Here is a 17,741-nt window from a genome sequence, read left to right on the forward strand (position 1 = left end):
CCCAGTTTCTATTATAGTTCTTTTAAAACATGTGGTCTTAATTTTTGCAAAGTTCTACCAGAAAATGTTTCAAAAGATTCCCTAAAAGTCTTTTTACAGTAAGGACAACTCACTGCAAGAGCATGTTCAAAATCAGAAAAGCCTCTTTTAATCCTCTATCGGTACCACAGCTTAGCTAAACTCAAACTCTGAAAACAAGCAGATCACAGACACAGAGAACTTAAAATATCCACCACAAAAGACTAGCATTGTTTATACAGTCAGGGCTTTCATACATTAATTACAAAAAATGTACAGAAAAGCAATTCTCACAAGAAATAAGAATGACCAATAAAAAGTGTGAATTTAAAGTATTTGACACATGTGAGTGAAGATATCTTTATGAAACCCATCCTAATGTGAATATATACTCATAAGAATTTTAATGACTGACCAGTGACTATGAAAACCACCAATCTGGACTAATGACAGAAACATAAATTTAACAATTAAGGTTTTTGCCTATTGTGCTGAAGATACATAATAACAGCTGCCTACGGTGGGTCTGATGTGCTTCATAATCTGCTGAAAGCCATCTCTGGGTGAAAGTACTAAAGGCTACTTAACTTCCTTCTTTTGGGGAGTATCAATATTCTCAAACTTTTCCATAGACAATGCATATCTGCTTTCAAGAAAAAAAAAATAAATGAGAATTAATAAAGCATCTGAAACATTTATAACATAAAAAATCCATAATAAATACCTCAAAAAAGTAACTGAGTATGATGGCACACTCAAGAAGTGGACTCAGGAGTTCAAGGCCAACCTCTGAGCTATACAATGTGTTTGAAACCAACCTAGGCTACATGATATCCCATCTCAAAGAAAGAAAGAAAAATGAGGGTGGAGGGAAGGAGACCAGAGAGGAAGAAGGAAAGAGTAAAAACAAGGTTTTAACCTGGAGATTTTAAATGTCAAAGCGTGCCTTGTAAAACAAGCCTGCCAGTCAAGCTAATGAGGAGCTGACAGCTTTTACTGCCTCCATCAGGTTGTTGTCTGCTTATTAGAGATATACAAAGGCATTTAAATGTCAATTACCCATTTTGTGTTAGAATAAGACTGAAGGGTTAAAAAAAGACCATGACTGGTCACAGAGAATCTTATGAGAGACTAGAAAATGATTTTGAAATCTTTCCTCAGAAAGTCTCTTTCTGAACAGTTGTTTTAAGAGATTTGGCTATACAATTAAAATACACAAAGTTATAATTTATACACTCAAGCCAAATATGTTGGAGCCTTTAAAAAGCACTGGAATCTTAGCATATGCAGCATCACATGAACAATATTTAGAGCAGTCTGCAGCTTCACAAAAAGGCATTACTTTTTAAAATATCATTTATTTACTAGGTGGGGGCAAACATGCCATGGAGTGTGTGTGGAGGTCAGAGGACAATTTGAAGGAATTGGTTCTTTCCTTCCACCAGTTTTGGGGATCAAACAGGTCCTTGGGCAAGGTGACAAGTGCCTTTACCTGCTGAGCCATCTCAATGGCCCCCAAAAGCTATCACTTCTAAATGTACAAAAGATAAATTATAAATATATTTATAAATTATGAATTATATTTGCCCAATCCTAATAAGGCGAGAGTAAAACAAATCAATTACTGAATGGTGACTATACAGACTCATAAGACAGTAATAAACACTTTTTGCCCAACATCTCCACATACCTCTATCACTGAAGGCATCTGCCTAGCACATGCCAACCTTCTGCCTTTTCAACATTTTACACATTAAACCACTAGGTAACCTAAGCCTCTCAAGCAACAAAACAAAACAAAGCAGAAAATAGCCAGATACCAGGATACACATCTGTAATCATAACACTTGGGAGGTGGAGACAGAAGGATCAGGAGTTCAAGGCCATACTTAGCTACATAGTGAGTTCAAAGCCAGCCTGGGCTATAAGAGGCATTGACACACACACACACACACACACCAAACAAAAGCCAAACATCATAACAAACTAAACAAAACAATAATCAGATCTCACCCCCCAAAAAAAGGGTAGTTGGATGATGAAGAACAAACATTTACTGCCTCGCACCAAAAAAAAAAAAAAAAAAAAAAAAAAAAAAAAAAGAATACATTGTGTAGCCAATATTATCCCCTGGGAAAAATAGGCTCATGTCTCCTCCATCAGGACTGTTATAAGGTTTAAATCAAGTAAAGGTCTTAGAAAAGCCTTTTGTAAACCATCAAGTTTGGGCTATTGACATATTTCTTCATGCTTAAACTTTGAACAAAAACTTGTCAAATTCTCAGGCTGGGAGAGTTGGCTTGGCTCTGTGGCTGAAGTCACTTGTTCTTGCAAAGGATCCAGGTTTGATTCCCAGCACCCACACGTAGGCTCACCACCTCCTTAGTCACCAGCAACTCATTTGGTGCAAAGATGTACTTGCAAGCAAAACACTTGCACACACAAAATAATAAAAATAACTCTGAAAATAAAAAAATAAAATGTAAAAAGCCCAAATTTTCTAAGAATGAGGCTGCTGTTGCTCTGAATAGTCTCCACAAAGGCACACGACCTCAGAGTCTTATGCCACAAAGGCACAGGGTCTCAGGGTCTCATGCCAGGAAGGTACACAGGCTCAGGGTCTTATGCCAGGAAGGCACATGGCCTTAAGGTCTTTCTTCTATGCTGAAGGCATACATCCTCGGGATCTTTTGTGGTGAAGAAACACAGTCTTTTGCTATGACTCTTTAAAGGGAAGCTCTAACCTCTTTTCATTGCTAAGAAATTCTTCGCTGCAAAATTGACAAGAATTCTTTTCCTGTCGAAATTTTCCAGGCCAACCAAGAGTGACTTAGTAAGTTCATAACATAGTGTGCTCCAAAACTGTCCCTTAAAAAAGCTCCGTACTCTCTATACATGCATTTCTCATGTATTCAAGTGTCTGCTTCTGCTCCACATTCACTTTTGAGAGGGTTGCTATTTTAAATAGGAAAACCTAATTTTTCCTTATTATTCTACAAGTTTTCATTATAACCTGATTTATTTTGGGGCAATATTTCTTTGGTGACACTCCACAAATCAACAGAAAATGTCCCTCATAAAGCTTGACAACTCTAACTTTGGAGGCTGTCTACTTTTGGACTCTGATCAGGCTATGTGCTCAAGTCCTGGCATGACAGCTATGGACAAAGCCACCATAGCTAGCTGAGTGTTTCTAAACTATTAAATAGTTACTGCTATTTACTAATTAATAAATGTTTCTTGTCTGTTAAATTTCTATTTGTCTGGGTTTACAGGGAAGGGAACACGTGGTTCCTTTTTCTAAAGACTATGTATCAAGCTCACAGCACTGCAGCCTAGGGGCTCTTGTGGATTCTGGGTCAGCTGAGGAATTCCCACAACATTCTCCTAGGAGGTTGTACCTCTTCCCCACCATCAGGCTCAGCCCAGTGTACAGGTCAAACTCAGCTTCTAGGACACAGGCTGCCTGTACACTCACATTCTTCTATCTCCTATCTTTCTGTAGGGAAAGGAAGCATGCTTAGTAAAATCCCAACCATACCAACAAGGGGGGAACAATGAAGTAAAATGTAGAGTTTACAGAAACTCGAAATGAAGGTTAGAGAGTAGGGCACACAAGCATAGTGATGAAGTGTCTAAGATCTTAGAACTGGTTGCCACATTTACTGAAAAGTCATTGAATGATTTGGGGGTGGGAGACTGTTCAGGCAAGCCTGGCCAGAAGCTTATAAATATATACCACAAAAACAGTAACACAGGAAGGTGTAGTGGTCCCAGCATAAACAATCAATATCATACTTAGTAGAAGTAAAGTCATAGAAGATAAATTTCAGATCAATATAAATAAGAACTAAGGATTAGAGCTGTACAAAAAAGGAATGGGTTACCTTATGAGGTAGTGGGCTCCCTGTCATTAGAAGTATTCAAGAATGCTGCATATCATATCCCCATCTTGGAGATTCACAATGCACATTAGCATATTAAAGATTCTGAGAAGTCCTGCAGTAAAGAAACCTGTTTAACGCAGTTTAATGCAGCATTTCCCAAATTATTTGATCACAGAACCCTTTTCCCACCCCAGCCCCAACCTCAGAAATATTTCTTCAGTTTCTGTGGAACCAGAGTTTCTCAAAACACATTCATTACAGAAAACAAAGGCCTATATTTCTTTAAATGCAGTTATTCAGTGTGCACCTGAATAAGTAACAACCTGTCAAGGATACACACAAGAAATTGCTAAACAGGACAGATACCATGGTTCTATAACACCATGAGCTAAAGGGCCTTGATTATTACTATACAAGGTTCCATGAGGGAAAGGCAATAGAATTAAATGGTAGCAAAACCCAAGGTTCAGTGGTTCAAGAGACTCCCTCTAATATTCACATCCCAGTTTCAAACCCAGAGAGAAGGACCACAAAACCAAAAGTCTCCTGAGCATGATGGTGGTGCACACCTTTAATCCCAGCACTCAGGAGGCAGATCTGTGTATTCAAGGACAGTGTAGACTACATAGCCAGCTCCAGGCCAGCCAATGTTAAATAGAATGTGACCTTGCCTCATAAAACCAAAAATCAAACATCTGCTCTATTCTACACACTAAGTTTAATTACTCTTTGAGGGACAGGATTTTTTTTTAAAAGCAGTCTTCATTAGAAGATTATACAATTATAGCTTGATTTTTTTTTTTTTTGAAAAGCACATATTCTCCAAATAAAGTTAGTATCTGTCAGATGCTTGGTATATCAGATCAGCCAGTGCAATCTAGGATCTCAAATTAATACACCCAAACACTGAATAAGTATGATAAGTTATAAGCTATTTTAAAGTAGTTATCAAGAAAAATGTGTTTGCCTCCTCTCCTTTAAAAATTATACAAAACAACACACACTAAAACCCATAATCTCAGACTTGAAGCCAATCTAATGTCAAGTGTAAGAACACAGACATCAAGAGGCTCCAACTTCAAGATCAAGGCAAAGAGCTCCAATAGTGACAAGGCCAGTCTATACATGGGGGTGAGGAGCTCAAATGTAAACATCGCAGTAATACAGAACACAATGGGAACACGAACTTGTCTTTCCTGACTTTGAATTCTCAGGCCTAACTACTGCATTAAAGGCATTTTGGCAACAGGACTTTCAAGTTCTAATGAGTTATCAAATTAAGGAACATGCAAGTCTAGTGCAGTTATCACAAACAAACACAAATGCATTTCAGATATAGCTATGTGAAGCTAAAAATTTACTTTTAATGCAAACAACAAAGCCTTGTTTTAAAGGGGGAAAAAATCACTTACAATATCACTTAATATGTGAATGAGCCCAGCTAGAATCAGTAAAAGCACTTACCAATTTTGGGGAAACTGGCTCTCCTTCAGTTCTCTAATCCCCTGTAACAGAAGGAAAAACAGAGTCATACTACAAACAGATTTATGATGTCATCAAAAGCTAAAGACTCAGAGAATTCTGACTTTAAAGGAGAAAAAAAAAAAAAATACCAATCCCTAAAATTTAAAACCCAACAGTAAACAAGGAAGAAATGAGTAGTTTTTGTTTTTGTTTTTGTTTTTTCAGCAAAGAAGGGACTCAAGAGCAGTTAAACCTCTGCTTTAACAGTTTTTCAAGACCAGGAAAAAAAATACAGATGACCCTTGGACAATGGGGAGAGCATTGCTAGGGACAGACATCCTAAGTAAGAATTAGACAAATTTTGGTTCCTTGAAAACGTAACTGCTAACATCGATGCCTCACCAATGAAACTAACAGTCATCAACTGCTATTCTGTGCTTTTTGGGTAACATACAAAAACACAGTGAAAAGTGAGTAGTAACCACAGATGACTCAACCCCGCAGAGACCAGCATACTGCCACAGTTTCCACAAATACTTACACACCTGAGTTCAGGACCACACTTGGAAAGCAACAAGAGGGACTAGGAGTTATTCCAACCATGAAGTGCTACCAGCCAGCTTTGTGTAGCTGTGATCTGCCACTTAGGCTTATTTGCACTGCTCTCAGCTGTAAATGCATGTGCACTTATGTGTAGATTTTGTAAACCGATAGAACACCTAGCCATATGTATTTTACTTATTCAAATAGCTCCATTGCACTCTCTTTACAATAGAGTATAACGAATACTTTAAGTCCTTAGTTTGGTCCACTTAAAAGTCTTTTTGTAATAAATCTTAAAATGGATTTGCTTCATGCAAAGCTTTAAATTCACAATATTATATAATGTATAATAAGTATAAAATAAGTACATACTAAAGTAAGTATAAATAATATAATCAGAATTTTAATTAAATTTTCATTCATATTCTTACATTCATATCACTGATTGGGACTGTAGCCACAAACACATAATGGTTCATCTCTGCCACATTCACAACCAGTCATATAGCCAGAAAGAAAATCTAAGTTTTGGGATCCTGACCTAGTATTAGGGAACTAAAATTAAAATAAAGCACTAAACTCCACAACATGCTCTATCTTCATTATACCTAAAACATGTCTGTTGACCTATGCTATTCCAATAGTGTCTTGTTTCCTTGGGGCTTTTCAAAGATCCTGTCTCTCAGATGAGAAATTTTTGTTAACCATATTAGTCATGTTAAGCATACAGTAAAGTTATTTAAAAGGCCCCTGATTCATGCAATCTACATTTACTTCCAAAATAAATTAACCTGGCATTCTTTCCTTCTTCTGCCTTTTTTGGGGGGGGGGGTGCTATGTTATTTCTTTTGTTTTTGTTTAAGATAACATATCACTGGCTGTCATGAAACTCACTCTGTAGACCAGGCTGGCCCCAAACTCTCAGAGATCCACCTGTGTCTGTCTCCTGAGTGCTGAGATTAAAGGTGAGCACCAACACTCCCAGTTCCTCCTTTTTCTCTGACTACAGTTCTTTTCAAACATCCCAGGAGTCTACCTAAATAGCTATTTTAATCATGGGAATTAGACTGGATTCCCAACCACAAGAAAAATCATACAATAAATCTGTAGAATAATGCAATTACTAAAAACTAGACTCTATGTCCTCTTGCTTCATATGACTCTCTCTGTCAAGGATGGGAAGCTTTTGAGTCATAGCTGACTGGATTTAGGCCAACAGGTACAATTTACAGAAACAGTTTCATACCTGCAGATATTCTGAGTCTATTCAAGTTGTTTTTCATGTATATCTCACATGCAGAATAAATACTCAACAGCCAATTCCAAAAGAGTGCTGAGATTCTTTTTAGAGATGGAATATTAGTGAAGTCTCATAGAAATTATACTCATTACTAGGTGTGGTGGCACACACAATTTTTTAATCTCAGCACTCGGGAGGCAGAGGCAGGCAGATCTCTGAGTTCATGGCCAGTCTGGTCTACAGAGTGAGTTCTAGGAGGGCCAGGGTAGTCACACAGAGAAAACCTGTCTTAAAAAAACAAAACAAAAAAGTAAGAAAGGAAATTAAATTACGACAGGATTTAAACTTTTTTTCTTTTTGAGTGAGAAGTTTTATTAAAAAGGGAAGGGAGGAGGAAGGGAAGAGAAAAGAGGTAAAAAGAGAGACGGAGAGAGGACAGAAGAGGAGAGAGAGACGGGAGCAGAAAGAGCAGTAAGAACAGAAAGACAGCAAAAAGAGCAAAGAGCAGGATTTAACTCTTAAGACGCATTTTTTTTTCCCTCATGACTGTTTGTTCTGTTCTTTAACGGGTTTTTAAATACTTTTATCCTCTAAATCCTACATTGTCTTTGTGGTCTTCAACAACTAAAAGCCATTTTGGTAACCACTCTTTTCTTATTTTTTTTAATAAAATTTCTTCAACTTTGTGACTTAATGATAGTTAGCTTTTGTGATTATTGCTTCTAAAATCCTTTTAAATAAAATAAAATTAGGCCCTCAAAAAAAAGATTTTCATTATTTTAGTTACTATAGTGAAGAGACCACAGTACCACTCCAAAGATGCCTAAAACAAGATGCCAGGCATATAGTGAGCACTCAATAAACGGTCAATAGATAGGATGAACAGACACAAAACTGCTGCAGGCTCATCTTCCCAGTTCCCCAACCTCCTTGTTAAATAACTCTTCATACATTTGTCTCCCACTGTATTGACTAGTTAGATAAAAGGGTTTCTGAAACTGTTTTTATTTACAACAGTCACCAGGAAGTAAGATAACAAATACCATTTTAAAACATAATGAAAAAAGAAAGACTGACAAATTGGACTAAACTAAAAGTAAGAACTTGAATTCATATGAAACAAAAATGAACCACCATGTAAAGGCCAGCAAGATAGCTCAGCTGGTCAATGCCAAGCCTAATAACCTTAGTTTGATCCCCAGGACTAAAACTGGGGAAGCAACATTTGGAAACTCACATTGTGGACAATTCCTGCAAATCTTCCTCTGGCATGCATGTCCATACACATAAATAAATAAATGTAAGAAATTGTTTAAAGGATGACTAAAAAGGTAAGCTGAAGAATTGAGAGATAATTGTGATATATTTAATAAAAATACATATACCAGGATATATAAAATCCACTGATACTCAAACATGATCAGGACAGGATGGGATTTAACTTGTATTTAATACAGCATTTGGAAAAGTATAATGATATAAACTCTTCTGAGAAGTCATCAGAAAGACAATACAATATATGCATGTGTATCTATTGCCCAGGCATTTTCTCCAAAACTCAGTGGCAGATCCAATCCTAAGCTAATAAAGTGAAAATAATGAAGCTATAAGGTCATGAAAACTGTTTATAAATTGCTTATAAAAAATTACAGCAGTCACACAGGAAAGTAAAGCCTAAGAGACATTTCTCAAAGGGCACTCAGCTGGCTGGTGGTTAAGGAGAAAAGAATTTACAGGCCTGGGGCCCTAGTGACTGAGCATATTCCTCCACCAGACATCACTTGCTCTGAAGCAGCATGAACTCCATTGCTCCTCCAAGAAATGACCAAAAATAAACATGGAGAAATTGTTTCAGCAAAGTTTTAGAGAAAAAGAAAATCACATGTAAGCTACTTGGGGCAAGTTTTAGGACTCAATATCCTTTATGCTTAAGGATACCCACAAGTGGGCTTCAGAGGGCTACTACCAGCAAAAGACAGTAGATTGTGTATACATGAGCAGAGATGTAGCTTCAGGGAAGCGGGTCCACAGCATCAATCAGAGCCCCAAGGAGACTCAGACACCCAAGAAGAGCAAATAATCTCAGACTAACATCTTAAAGTGTGCACATCAGCACTTCAAGAATTTCTTCTGAAGAATGACTGTTAAACTGACTACCAATTAGAAAAGAGTCAAAAAAGAAAAGCAAATATTTCTTTTCTACAATTCAGTAATGCTGAGTAACAAAATGCAAAACTGACATTTAAGACTTCACTTTTTACACTATCCATATGCAGAATGTACCCAAGTCTGAAGTATTATTTCCTCATCTTAGGCTGATAGCAGTCTGTTTCTCACTATATTTCATACTTGTGAGGTCTTTCAAAACCTTAATTAAATCTGCTTAAATATTTTAAATATGAATTTCTTCTTAGAAAATATACACAAGAGCTGGACATGGAGACTGCCCATGTGCCAGCAACCTTAGCAACTGTTAGGCAGCTAAGACAGGGGGATTCAGGGTTTAAGAGCAGCCTGGATGAACATAACAAATTCTAGGCTGGTCTGGGCCACGTAGTAAAACCTGGGCTAGAAAGTGTTTCAAATAAGTCAACAAAAAGGCATTCAAAATACCCAAGTTAGAGCAAATAAATTATTTTTTCTTTTAGAGACAAATATTATTTTGCTAACCTAACTTCACACAATTTTCTTCTACAAACTTCCCCTATATAGAACTTCACAGGTAGCTACTTTACCTAGAGCAGGCAAAGAAACAAGTCATTCAGATTTCTGGTATGGTTATGAAATTTAAAACATTATCAATAAATCAAAGATGATTAATAGCCACTTCTTAAGTACCTTTTGTAAAGCATCTAAGAGCTTTGCATCTAATCTACATTAGTTAATAAACAAATTTTACAGAGAAAAATTAACACTAGATCATGTTTTAAATTAGGCTAAAAGTTAATATGCCCACCACAAATTTCCAACAATTAAGTTTATAGCCTGTGCTCAATCATAAATTTTGATCAGGGACTAGAATAGCACAGATAATTGTTCAAAAATACTTTGAAATGTCACCTCATAAACAAGATTCAGTTTCTCCTCTTTCCCTCACTATACTTAACAGTCTTCCAACTAAGTTGTATATACAAGTTTAAGCTTTATAGCTTTATCTGCCTTTCCTAACTTCCAACAGAGAGTACATTAAATTTGAAATAAATGTAAACACAGACAAATGGTTATAAGATAAAGAATTCCACTTGATAGTAAGTCTTATAGACCCCCTTGCTCTGTGCCCATACTTCAAAACTTGACACAGAAGTATCTTAAGCTCTCACAGGCACAAAATTAAACTCCTGACTCCCTAGCCTCCAGCCTCCTCCTCAGCCATTACCATTCCGTAATGGCAACCCTGGTTTTCCACCAGAAACATCTGAAAAGTTACCCAAAATCCTGTCATATCCTACATCCAATACAACTGGCCATGTTTCCTCTACCTTCAGATATTACCTACTTTGATCATTTGTCTCAGCTCCACTACTATTTCTTGGTCCAACTCACCAGTTTTTGTTTGACCTCAGTTATTATCAGGGCCTCCTCACTAGTCTCCCCATTTCTACCCCAGTCCTACTACAAGTTATTCTCTGAACAACTTCTAAAAATCCAAGACAGATTGTTACCCTTCAACTCAAAATCCTTCAGTGGCTTGGCATCAAACTTGGAGAGAAAGCTAACATCCTTTAACAGGGGCCCATAAGCATTAAGTGACTCGGGCTCTGCTTGTCCCTACAATATTGGCTTCTTGCACATATTTCAGCCATTCCAAACTACACTCTCCTCTCTTCTAGTTGTTCTTACCACTAGTCAGCACACTTTGCCTCCAAGTTTGTCATAGCTCACTCCTGAAAGTGTTTATGAAATCCACCAAAGTTTCAGAGGATACTAACATAAAGACTAAAGCTATAATCATAATTGTCCCTCTCTCCATACTTTTACTCATGTTCTTTCTTATGCCAAACATATCCTTTTACCTTCTAACTATACAAATCTCATTCAGAAACTAGAGTCCAGATAAAGACTCATTGGCTGACACAGATCTTCCCTTGCATGCCTTATTCACTGTTTCTTTAAACTTCCAGAATACTTAATATCTTTCTTGATTGTTTTTTCTTTCTTTTGTGGTACTGGAAAGAGAATACAGGACCTTGTACTTTCTAGGCAACTACTCTATCTTTGAGCTTCATCCCTAGACCCTGCCATCATTTTAAATTTAACCACACACTATCTAATATAATCTATATGACTTTATGTTCCTAACAGAAACATACACACAGAGGCATGTGCACACAGGCACACACACACACACACACACACACACACACACACACACACACAAAATGTATGCCCAAACACAGATGCACACACACAGGTGTACATATACATGTACATTATTTCCCAATCCTCAATTAAAAGCACAAATAAACTAAGACATAGATTTTTTCTGGCCTTAATTTAGAGCTTCTGAATTCAGAATATGTAATTTAGAACCCAGATACTTAGGCTTTTTTTTTTTTTTTCCTAGTTCGCCTAGAAGATCCTGATGAGCAGGCAGGTTACAAAACAATGCCTAGTTTATAATATTCTCCTTCCTGTGTGCCTTCATACCCTTAAACAGCATAAAACTAGAATGAACACTTCTAAGAACCCAAACTACACCTTCATCTCATAGCACAGAAGCCTAAGAAATCCAGATAACTAACTAAAAATCCACAAAGATAAAGGGCAACAAAGTACAACCTAAACTCCAAACTCACTGCTTTCAATCTAAGAATTCATCTTCTTTTAAACTATATATACATAAATTAAAGTCATAAGAATTCCTAATTCAGGACTGGAGAGATGGCTCAGTGGTTAAGAGCACTGGCTGCTCTTACAGAGGTCCTAAGTTCAATTCCCAGCAACTACATGGTGGTTTACAACCATCCATAATGAGATCTGGTGCCCTCTTTTGGCCTGCAGGGATATATGCAGGCAGAACACTGTATACATAATAAATAAATAAATCACTGTATATATATATATATATATATAGTAAATAAATATTTTAAAGAAAGAATCCCTAATTCACAAAAAGGTATAGGGAACAGTGGTTAATACTTGACCGGTAGCTGCAGTGTCTAAGCTCTAGAGTAGTGCACAACAACTTGACTATGCTTACAAAGTGTGACCCACACTAGCTAAGACTCAGAGACCAGAGAGTAAGTGTGGAAATGCAATACTAGTGATGATGGTGATGATTTTTACCAAGTTCTCTTACAATATTCACAAAACTGTTATAATCACTTATTTGTGGTTGAAGAATAGTAGGAGAAATAAACAGGAAGAGGTCTTGCTCCATCATAGTACAAAGAACAAAATTCATCAAGAGTTTCTACAGCTCACAAGCTATGTTTTGAGTCTAAACAATGAAAATGTCTAATTACAGATCAGACTTAGTAATTCATTCCATATCCCAAGACAACTCAAACTCAATCTTAATAGTCAGTTAACCTAAGATCAAAACTCCTACCATCATCAACAAAAACAACCCAGCTATCTACATGGCATTATAAAAAGAGCCTGAGCTTATCTTGGTGTACAGGGACTTAAGCAAGTGCCTCCTATTAACACTAATGGGAGTTTGGAGCATAGACCATAAGCACCAAGGAGGAGTATGAATGCCCAGCTCTTTGCCACAGAGGCCCTGCTAACACACTAACTGTAACTCCTGGGAGTTCCTCTCTCAGAAATCGGGCAAGAGACCCAAATTCCTATGTCTCTAAAGCACAATGACAATTCAAATAAAAGCCACTAAAGGAAGGTCACTGGTAAACACCAGATTTTATAAAGAAGGGAAGGAATGGCTATATTTAAACAAACAAACAAAAAATGACACTAAGGAAACGTTACAAAATATGAATATGCACAGAAGGACCTGTGACTGTCTAGGTATGAAGCATGTGACATGAAAATAAACTGGACAGGGTTAAGCAACCAAGGTTTTGTTTATTAAGGCACAGTAAATTTAAATACAGTGAAAACTTATCCAAAGAAACATGCACAAAACAAGAACTCCTCCCTGGAGGAGCCCCTAGTACTCTACAACTCTGGTTTTAAACACGGAAGAAACCCTTCAGTCCTGATGGCCAATAAATAAACAAACAAACAAACAAATAAAAATTCAGAGCCTCCCAGACAAATGGATAATGATCACAAGCTGCCAAGGACAGCCAAAGTGAACTAAATAAAAACTCTAGCACCTTAACCTTATTGAGTGCCACCCTGCTCCCTCTCAATGCAGTACTGCTGAACTCACCAGGTGCCTTTCAGGCTATGGAAAAGTTAGTCTCTGTGTCTCCCCCTCTTGCTCTCTCTCCTGTCACCTCTCTCTCTTCCCTTTGCAAACACAAAGGGAATGATACTCTTTCAGTTGGCTTTAGGAAGGCAAGGTTTTGGTATGGGCTAAGAAAGGGCCTTAGTGAAGTAGTGAGAGGGGAAAAAAATAAAAACAAAGCTTTTCCCAAATCCAATCAAAGACTGAAAGAATGGACATTTATTTTGGCTAACAGGCACTGGCAACAATCCACTTTCTGAAAAAGAAAGAGACATTAAGATCTTCCCTGTGTCTATCTACAAAAAAACAAAAAACAAACAAACAAACAAAAACCAGAATCTTTTTCACCTACTAAGTTGATACTAAGTTGAACAACATACACAGAGCCCTGACTTAGGCCTAAAAATTAAAAATGTTTCCCATGTGATTTACTTCTAAAAACCTAGTATAGTCAAGATATCGATTCTTTACCATCACTGCTGTACTAATGAACATCCATCTTCTCTGTACTCTGAGACATGCTGATGAGAAATGGAAAAGTTACAATATGCTAAGACTCAACTCTTGAAACAAACCCACCAAGAAACAGAAGTGTGAAACCATACAGCTTCCATCCTGCTAAGCAGTCCTAAAACTTGAAAGTGAAAGCAATACAGACCTCAAAAGAAGTTGTTTGCTTGACGGTAATGCTAGCCTTTAAAACCAAAAATATGTTCTGTTACAGAAGACTGAAATAAGGGCTTCCATTAACCTTGTTTAAAAAAAAAAAAAATCCCATGAGCATGGATTTTTTTCCTAAGTCTCTTCATCAGATCAGCATGGGGTCCCATTAGGCACCCTATTTTACTTCCACCTTATAAATAACGTTAGCTGTTCGCTATTTCCATGGAAACCAAGTACAGAGAAACCCACTTAAATGAATACCGGTTAAAGGAATAAGTTTTTATTTGAGAAAGGTTTTTGCTGCTCTAGATGAACTCTACTGGGGAATACTACAAAGTCTTAAGTATAATTTTTAAAAATACATCTTTGGTGTAGAGGGAGCTTATTAAAGGTCCTGTTAAGTAAGTACACTCCTTGCACTAAACTAAATATGCCAAACAACATCATAACATTAAAGATGCATTTTCTATGCTCTGCATGGGGGGTTTCAATGACAACTTGCACTGACTAGACTGCTTCATGCACTGGGGTGGAATAATTACCCCTCTGGGTCTAATTTAAACTAATAAAATGAAAGAAATTCAGTAAGACTAGCATCACCTTTACTGACTGGTAATGAATGGGTCCCACACTGCAGAGACACATACAAGTTACTGCTCCAGAGAAGAGCAGACAGAGAACTGATAACTAAGCACCTCATCACTGGGGCCTGGTCTAAGATCAACAGAGTCCATACTCCTGCCTCAGCAAACTACTCTACAAGTTATAACAGGAATGTCTCAATACGAAATCAGTCTGAACACAAACACAATACTCACAAGGAAGTGCATGAGACTGGGTAATTTACACCTCAGTCATACAGTATCCTGCACATGCTAAAAATGACAATTACAAATACAAAAGTCATAGACAGCCAAGTGTACATAAAATAAGGTGGAACCTGTAAGAGGAGTAAATTTAATTATCAGGATTTATTTTACTTGCTTTTCACATTTACGTAGAGGGATTGGGGATGTCCATGCCACAGCAGTTTACATGTGAAAGTTAAGAGGACAACTGTCAGTGTGGGTTCTAGTTATCACACACCGCAAAACACAGGTCATCAGGGTTGATGGCAAGTATCTTACTGGCTAAGCCATCTCACGGTCCTCTTGGAAAAATTGTGGCAACTGCTGAAGTTGAGTAACAGATACACAGTATTTTTTTTTTTTTTTTAACATTTTCACTCTACTTTCATAAGATTTTAAACATCTACAAGTTTTTTTTTTTTTTAATGCTATAAAGTTAAGGGGTTTTGTCTCAGATTTTTCTTTGTATACCATTAAGTAACAAGAAAAGCTTGACATACTTTGTATTATAATCTAAAAAATTACTTTTAAAAAAAGTCTGGCCACCATACTCAGTAGATGGCTGGACAACCATGCCTATACAGGCAGCAAATGGGGGGGGGGGAGCAGAAGAAGAAAAGGAAGGCATGAAGCTGGGGGAGGGGGAGCTAGGGGGTAAAGGGGTGGATCCTGGAAGAGTTAAGGGAAGAGTAGACAGTGATTATTAAATGATAGCCAGGTGGTACACACCTTCAATCCCAACACTTGGAAAGACTTGGGCAGGCAAATCTCTTATGAATTCAAGGCTAGTCTGCTATACATAGTGAATTCCAAGATAGCTAGGACTACATAGTGAAACCCTGCCTCAAAAAATAAATAAATAATACAAAATACATTTATGCATGCATAAAATTCTCAAGGAATGAAATAAACTACTTCTTTTTTAAAAACCCTTGTACAGACCTTAGAACCATGGTCCTCAACCTGGTTTCTGTGACCCCTTTGAAAGGTGAACAACCCTTTTACCCTGTTACAATCCATAACAGTTGCAAATTACAGTGATGAAGTAGTGACAAAAACAATTTTATAGTTGGGGTCAGCACAACATGAGGAACTGTATTATAGGGTGGTAGCATTAGAAAAGGTCGAAAACCAGTGCCTTAGACACACACTACTGAATTTATATTCAACATAATCATTAACTTAAGTAATTACAATTAATTTCCAAATTTTGGGGACTAGAAAGATGGCTCTGCTCTTGCAGAGGACTCAGGTTCAATTCCCAGACTCACATGGTGGCTTACAATCAACTACAACACCAGTTCCAGGGGATCAAATCCCCCTTTCTTGCCTTCCTGAGCACCAGGTACACAAACGGCATACACAAAAACAAAATACCCATACATATAGAATAATAAAATAAAATTTCCAAGTTTTACTTTTCCAACTGAACAAGACAGTTAACAATTCAAGTTGGGTATAGATGGGCCTCTGTGAGTTTAAGGCCAGTATGGTCTACAGAGTGAGTTCCAGGATAGCCAGGGCTGTTTGTTATACAGAGAAACCCTGTCTCAAAAGACAAAAAGCAAGCAAACAAAAACATTTTTAAAACCACTAGGTGCTATTTGGTGGCTATCAATGAACTGTAAGTTACCAACACACAAGGCAACAAGCCTATTTTGCATTTTGCAAACCAAAACAATTCCAATTCCAATATTAGTAAGTGAAAATACTTGCAAAATCAGTAACATAAAAATGTCTCTTTGCTTCTCCTGTTAGGTCACTAGCACTAGAGAGATCTACTATGTTAAAGTCTCAAAGAAGCAGCATGCCTGTCCTGAACCTCTATCTCACCCACTTCCAGAAATAAAGCAATCTCTGAGATAATACCAGCACTTTAATCTCAGCACTCGGGAGGCAGAGGCAGATGGAACTCTGTGAGTTTGAGGACAGCTTGTTCTACAGAGTAAGTCCCAGGTCAGCCAGGTCAACACAGAGAAACCCTATCTTAGGAGCAAAACAAACAAACAAACAAACAAATAAATAAATAAAAATTTAAAAACAAAGATGTGCCCTACCAGGCCCAGTTTTAAGGTATTTTTTTATTCTCTCCCTTTGTTCAGACTTAGGTTGTTTCACCAATATTCAGTTATTTTCCAAGTAATTTTAAGTTACTTATCCTAAGCCCCGTTAAGGGCTAAAATTGAAGAATGGAGTTTCAGAAACTAGTAAAGCTTTAAAACTTTGATAGTGGCTTAAAAACTAGCAATTACAACAGAATTTTGTTTTCAGAAGAAATAGAAAAAAGAATGATGGCTTTGTAGGGGTGGTGTCCAATACACAAGGAAGAGTGTACAAAGACAATGGAAGCCAATAGGAAGCAAGTAGAGAAGAGGGGCACAGAAACACTGTTGGGGAATGTAGGCCACCAAGCAGCACCTTACTCTAAGTAGCTCCTGGATAAGATCTGGTATGGCCAGAGCAAGTGCACACCCAACACAAGTGGCACCAATCTCTATAAATTAAGCAGAGAAAAAAATGTTCTGAAAACATCAACCACAGCTACATATAGAGCCTATTTCTAACCTGTACATTTATTAAAATGAAAGTCACTTCTAAAATGTTCCAATTTTCATTCAACCATTTGAAACAACTTTCAGACACCTTGCATATGACTAGGCTGTAATACAATGGGAGAGCATTAGTCTAGCAAGCATGAGGCCCTAAGTTTTATCTTAAAGGTA

At 37.3% G+C, this 17,741-nt stretch overlaps 1 protein-coding gene across 10 annotated transcripts in view; it reads right to left on the reverse strand.

Annotated features, from left to right (window-relative positions):
• The window catches only part of Phf21a (PHD finger protein 21A), a 169,373-nt gene that overhangs the window by 135,404 nt on the left and 16,228 nt on the right, over positions 1 to 17,741 (reverse strand). For all 10 annotated transcript variants that reach the window (XM_051184142.1, XM_051184141.1, XM_051184145.1 and 7 more), the window contains exons 2-3: positions 5,370 to 5,410; positions 3,906 to 4,017 (exon numbers count right to left, since the gene is read on the reverse strand). The gene's annotated coding sequence lies outside the window, so the exon portion shown is untranslated. The remainder of the gene's footprint in view (positions 1 to 3,905; positions 4,018 to 5,369; positions 5,411 to 17,741) is intronic.

The sequence above is a fragment of the Phodopus roborovskii genome, unplaced genomic scaffold, assembly GCF_943737965.1.
Source record: "Phodopus roborovskii unplaced genomic scaffold, PHOROB, whole genome shotgun sequence".
Taxonomy (NCBI): Eukaryota; Metazoa; Chordata; class Mammalia; order Rodentia; family Cricetidae; genus Phodopus; species Phodopus roborovskii.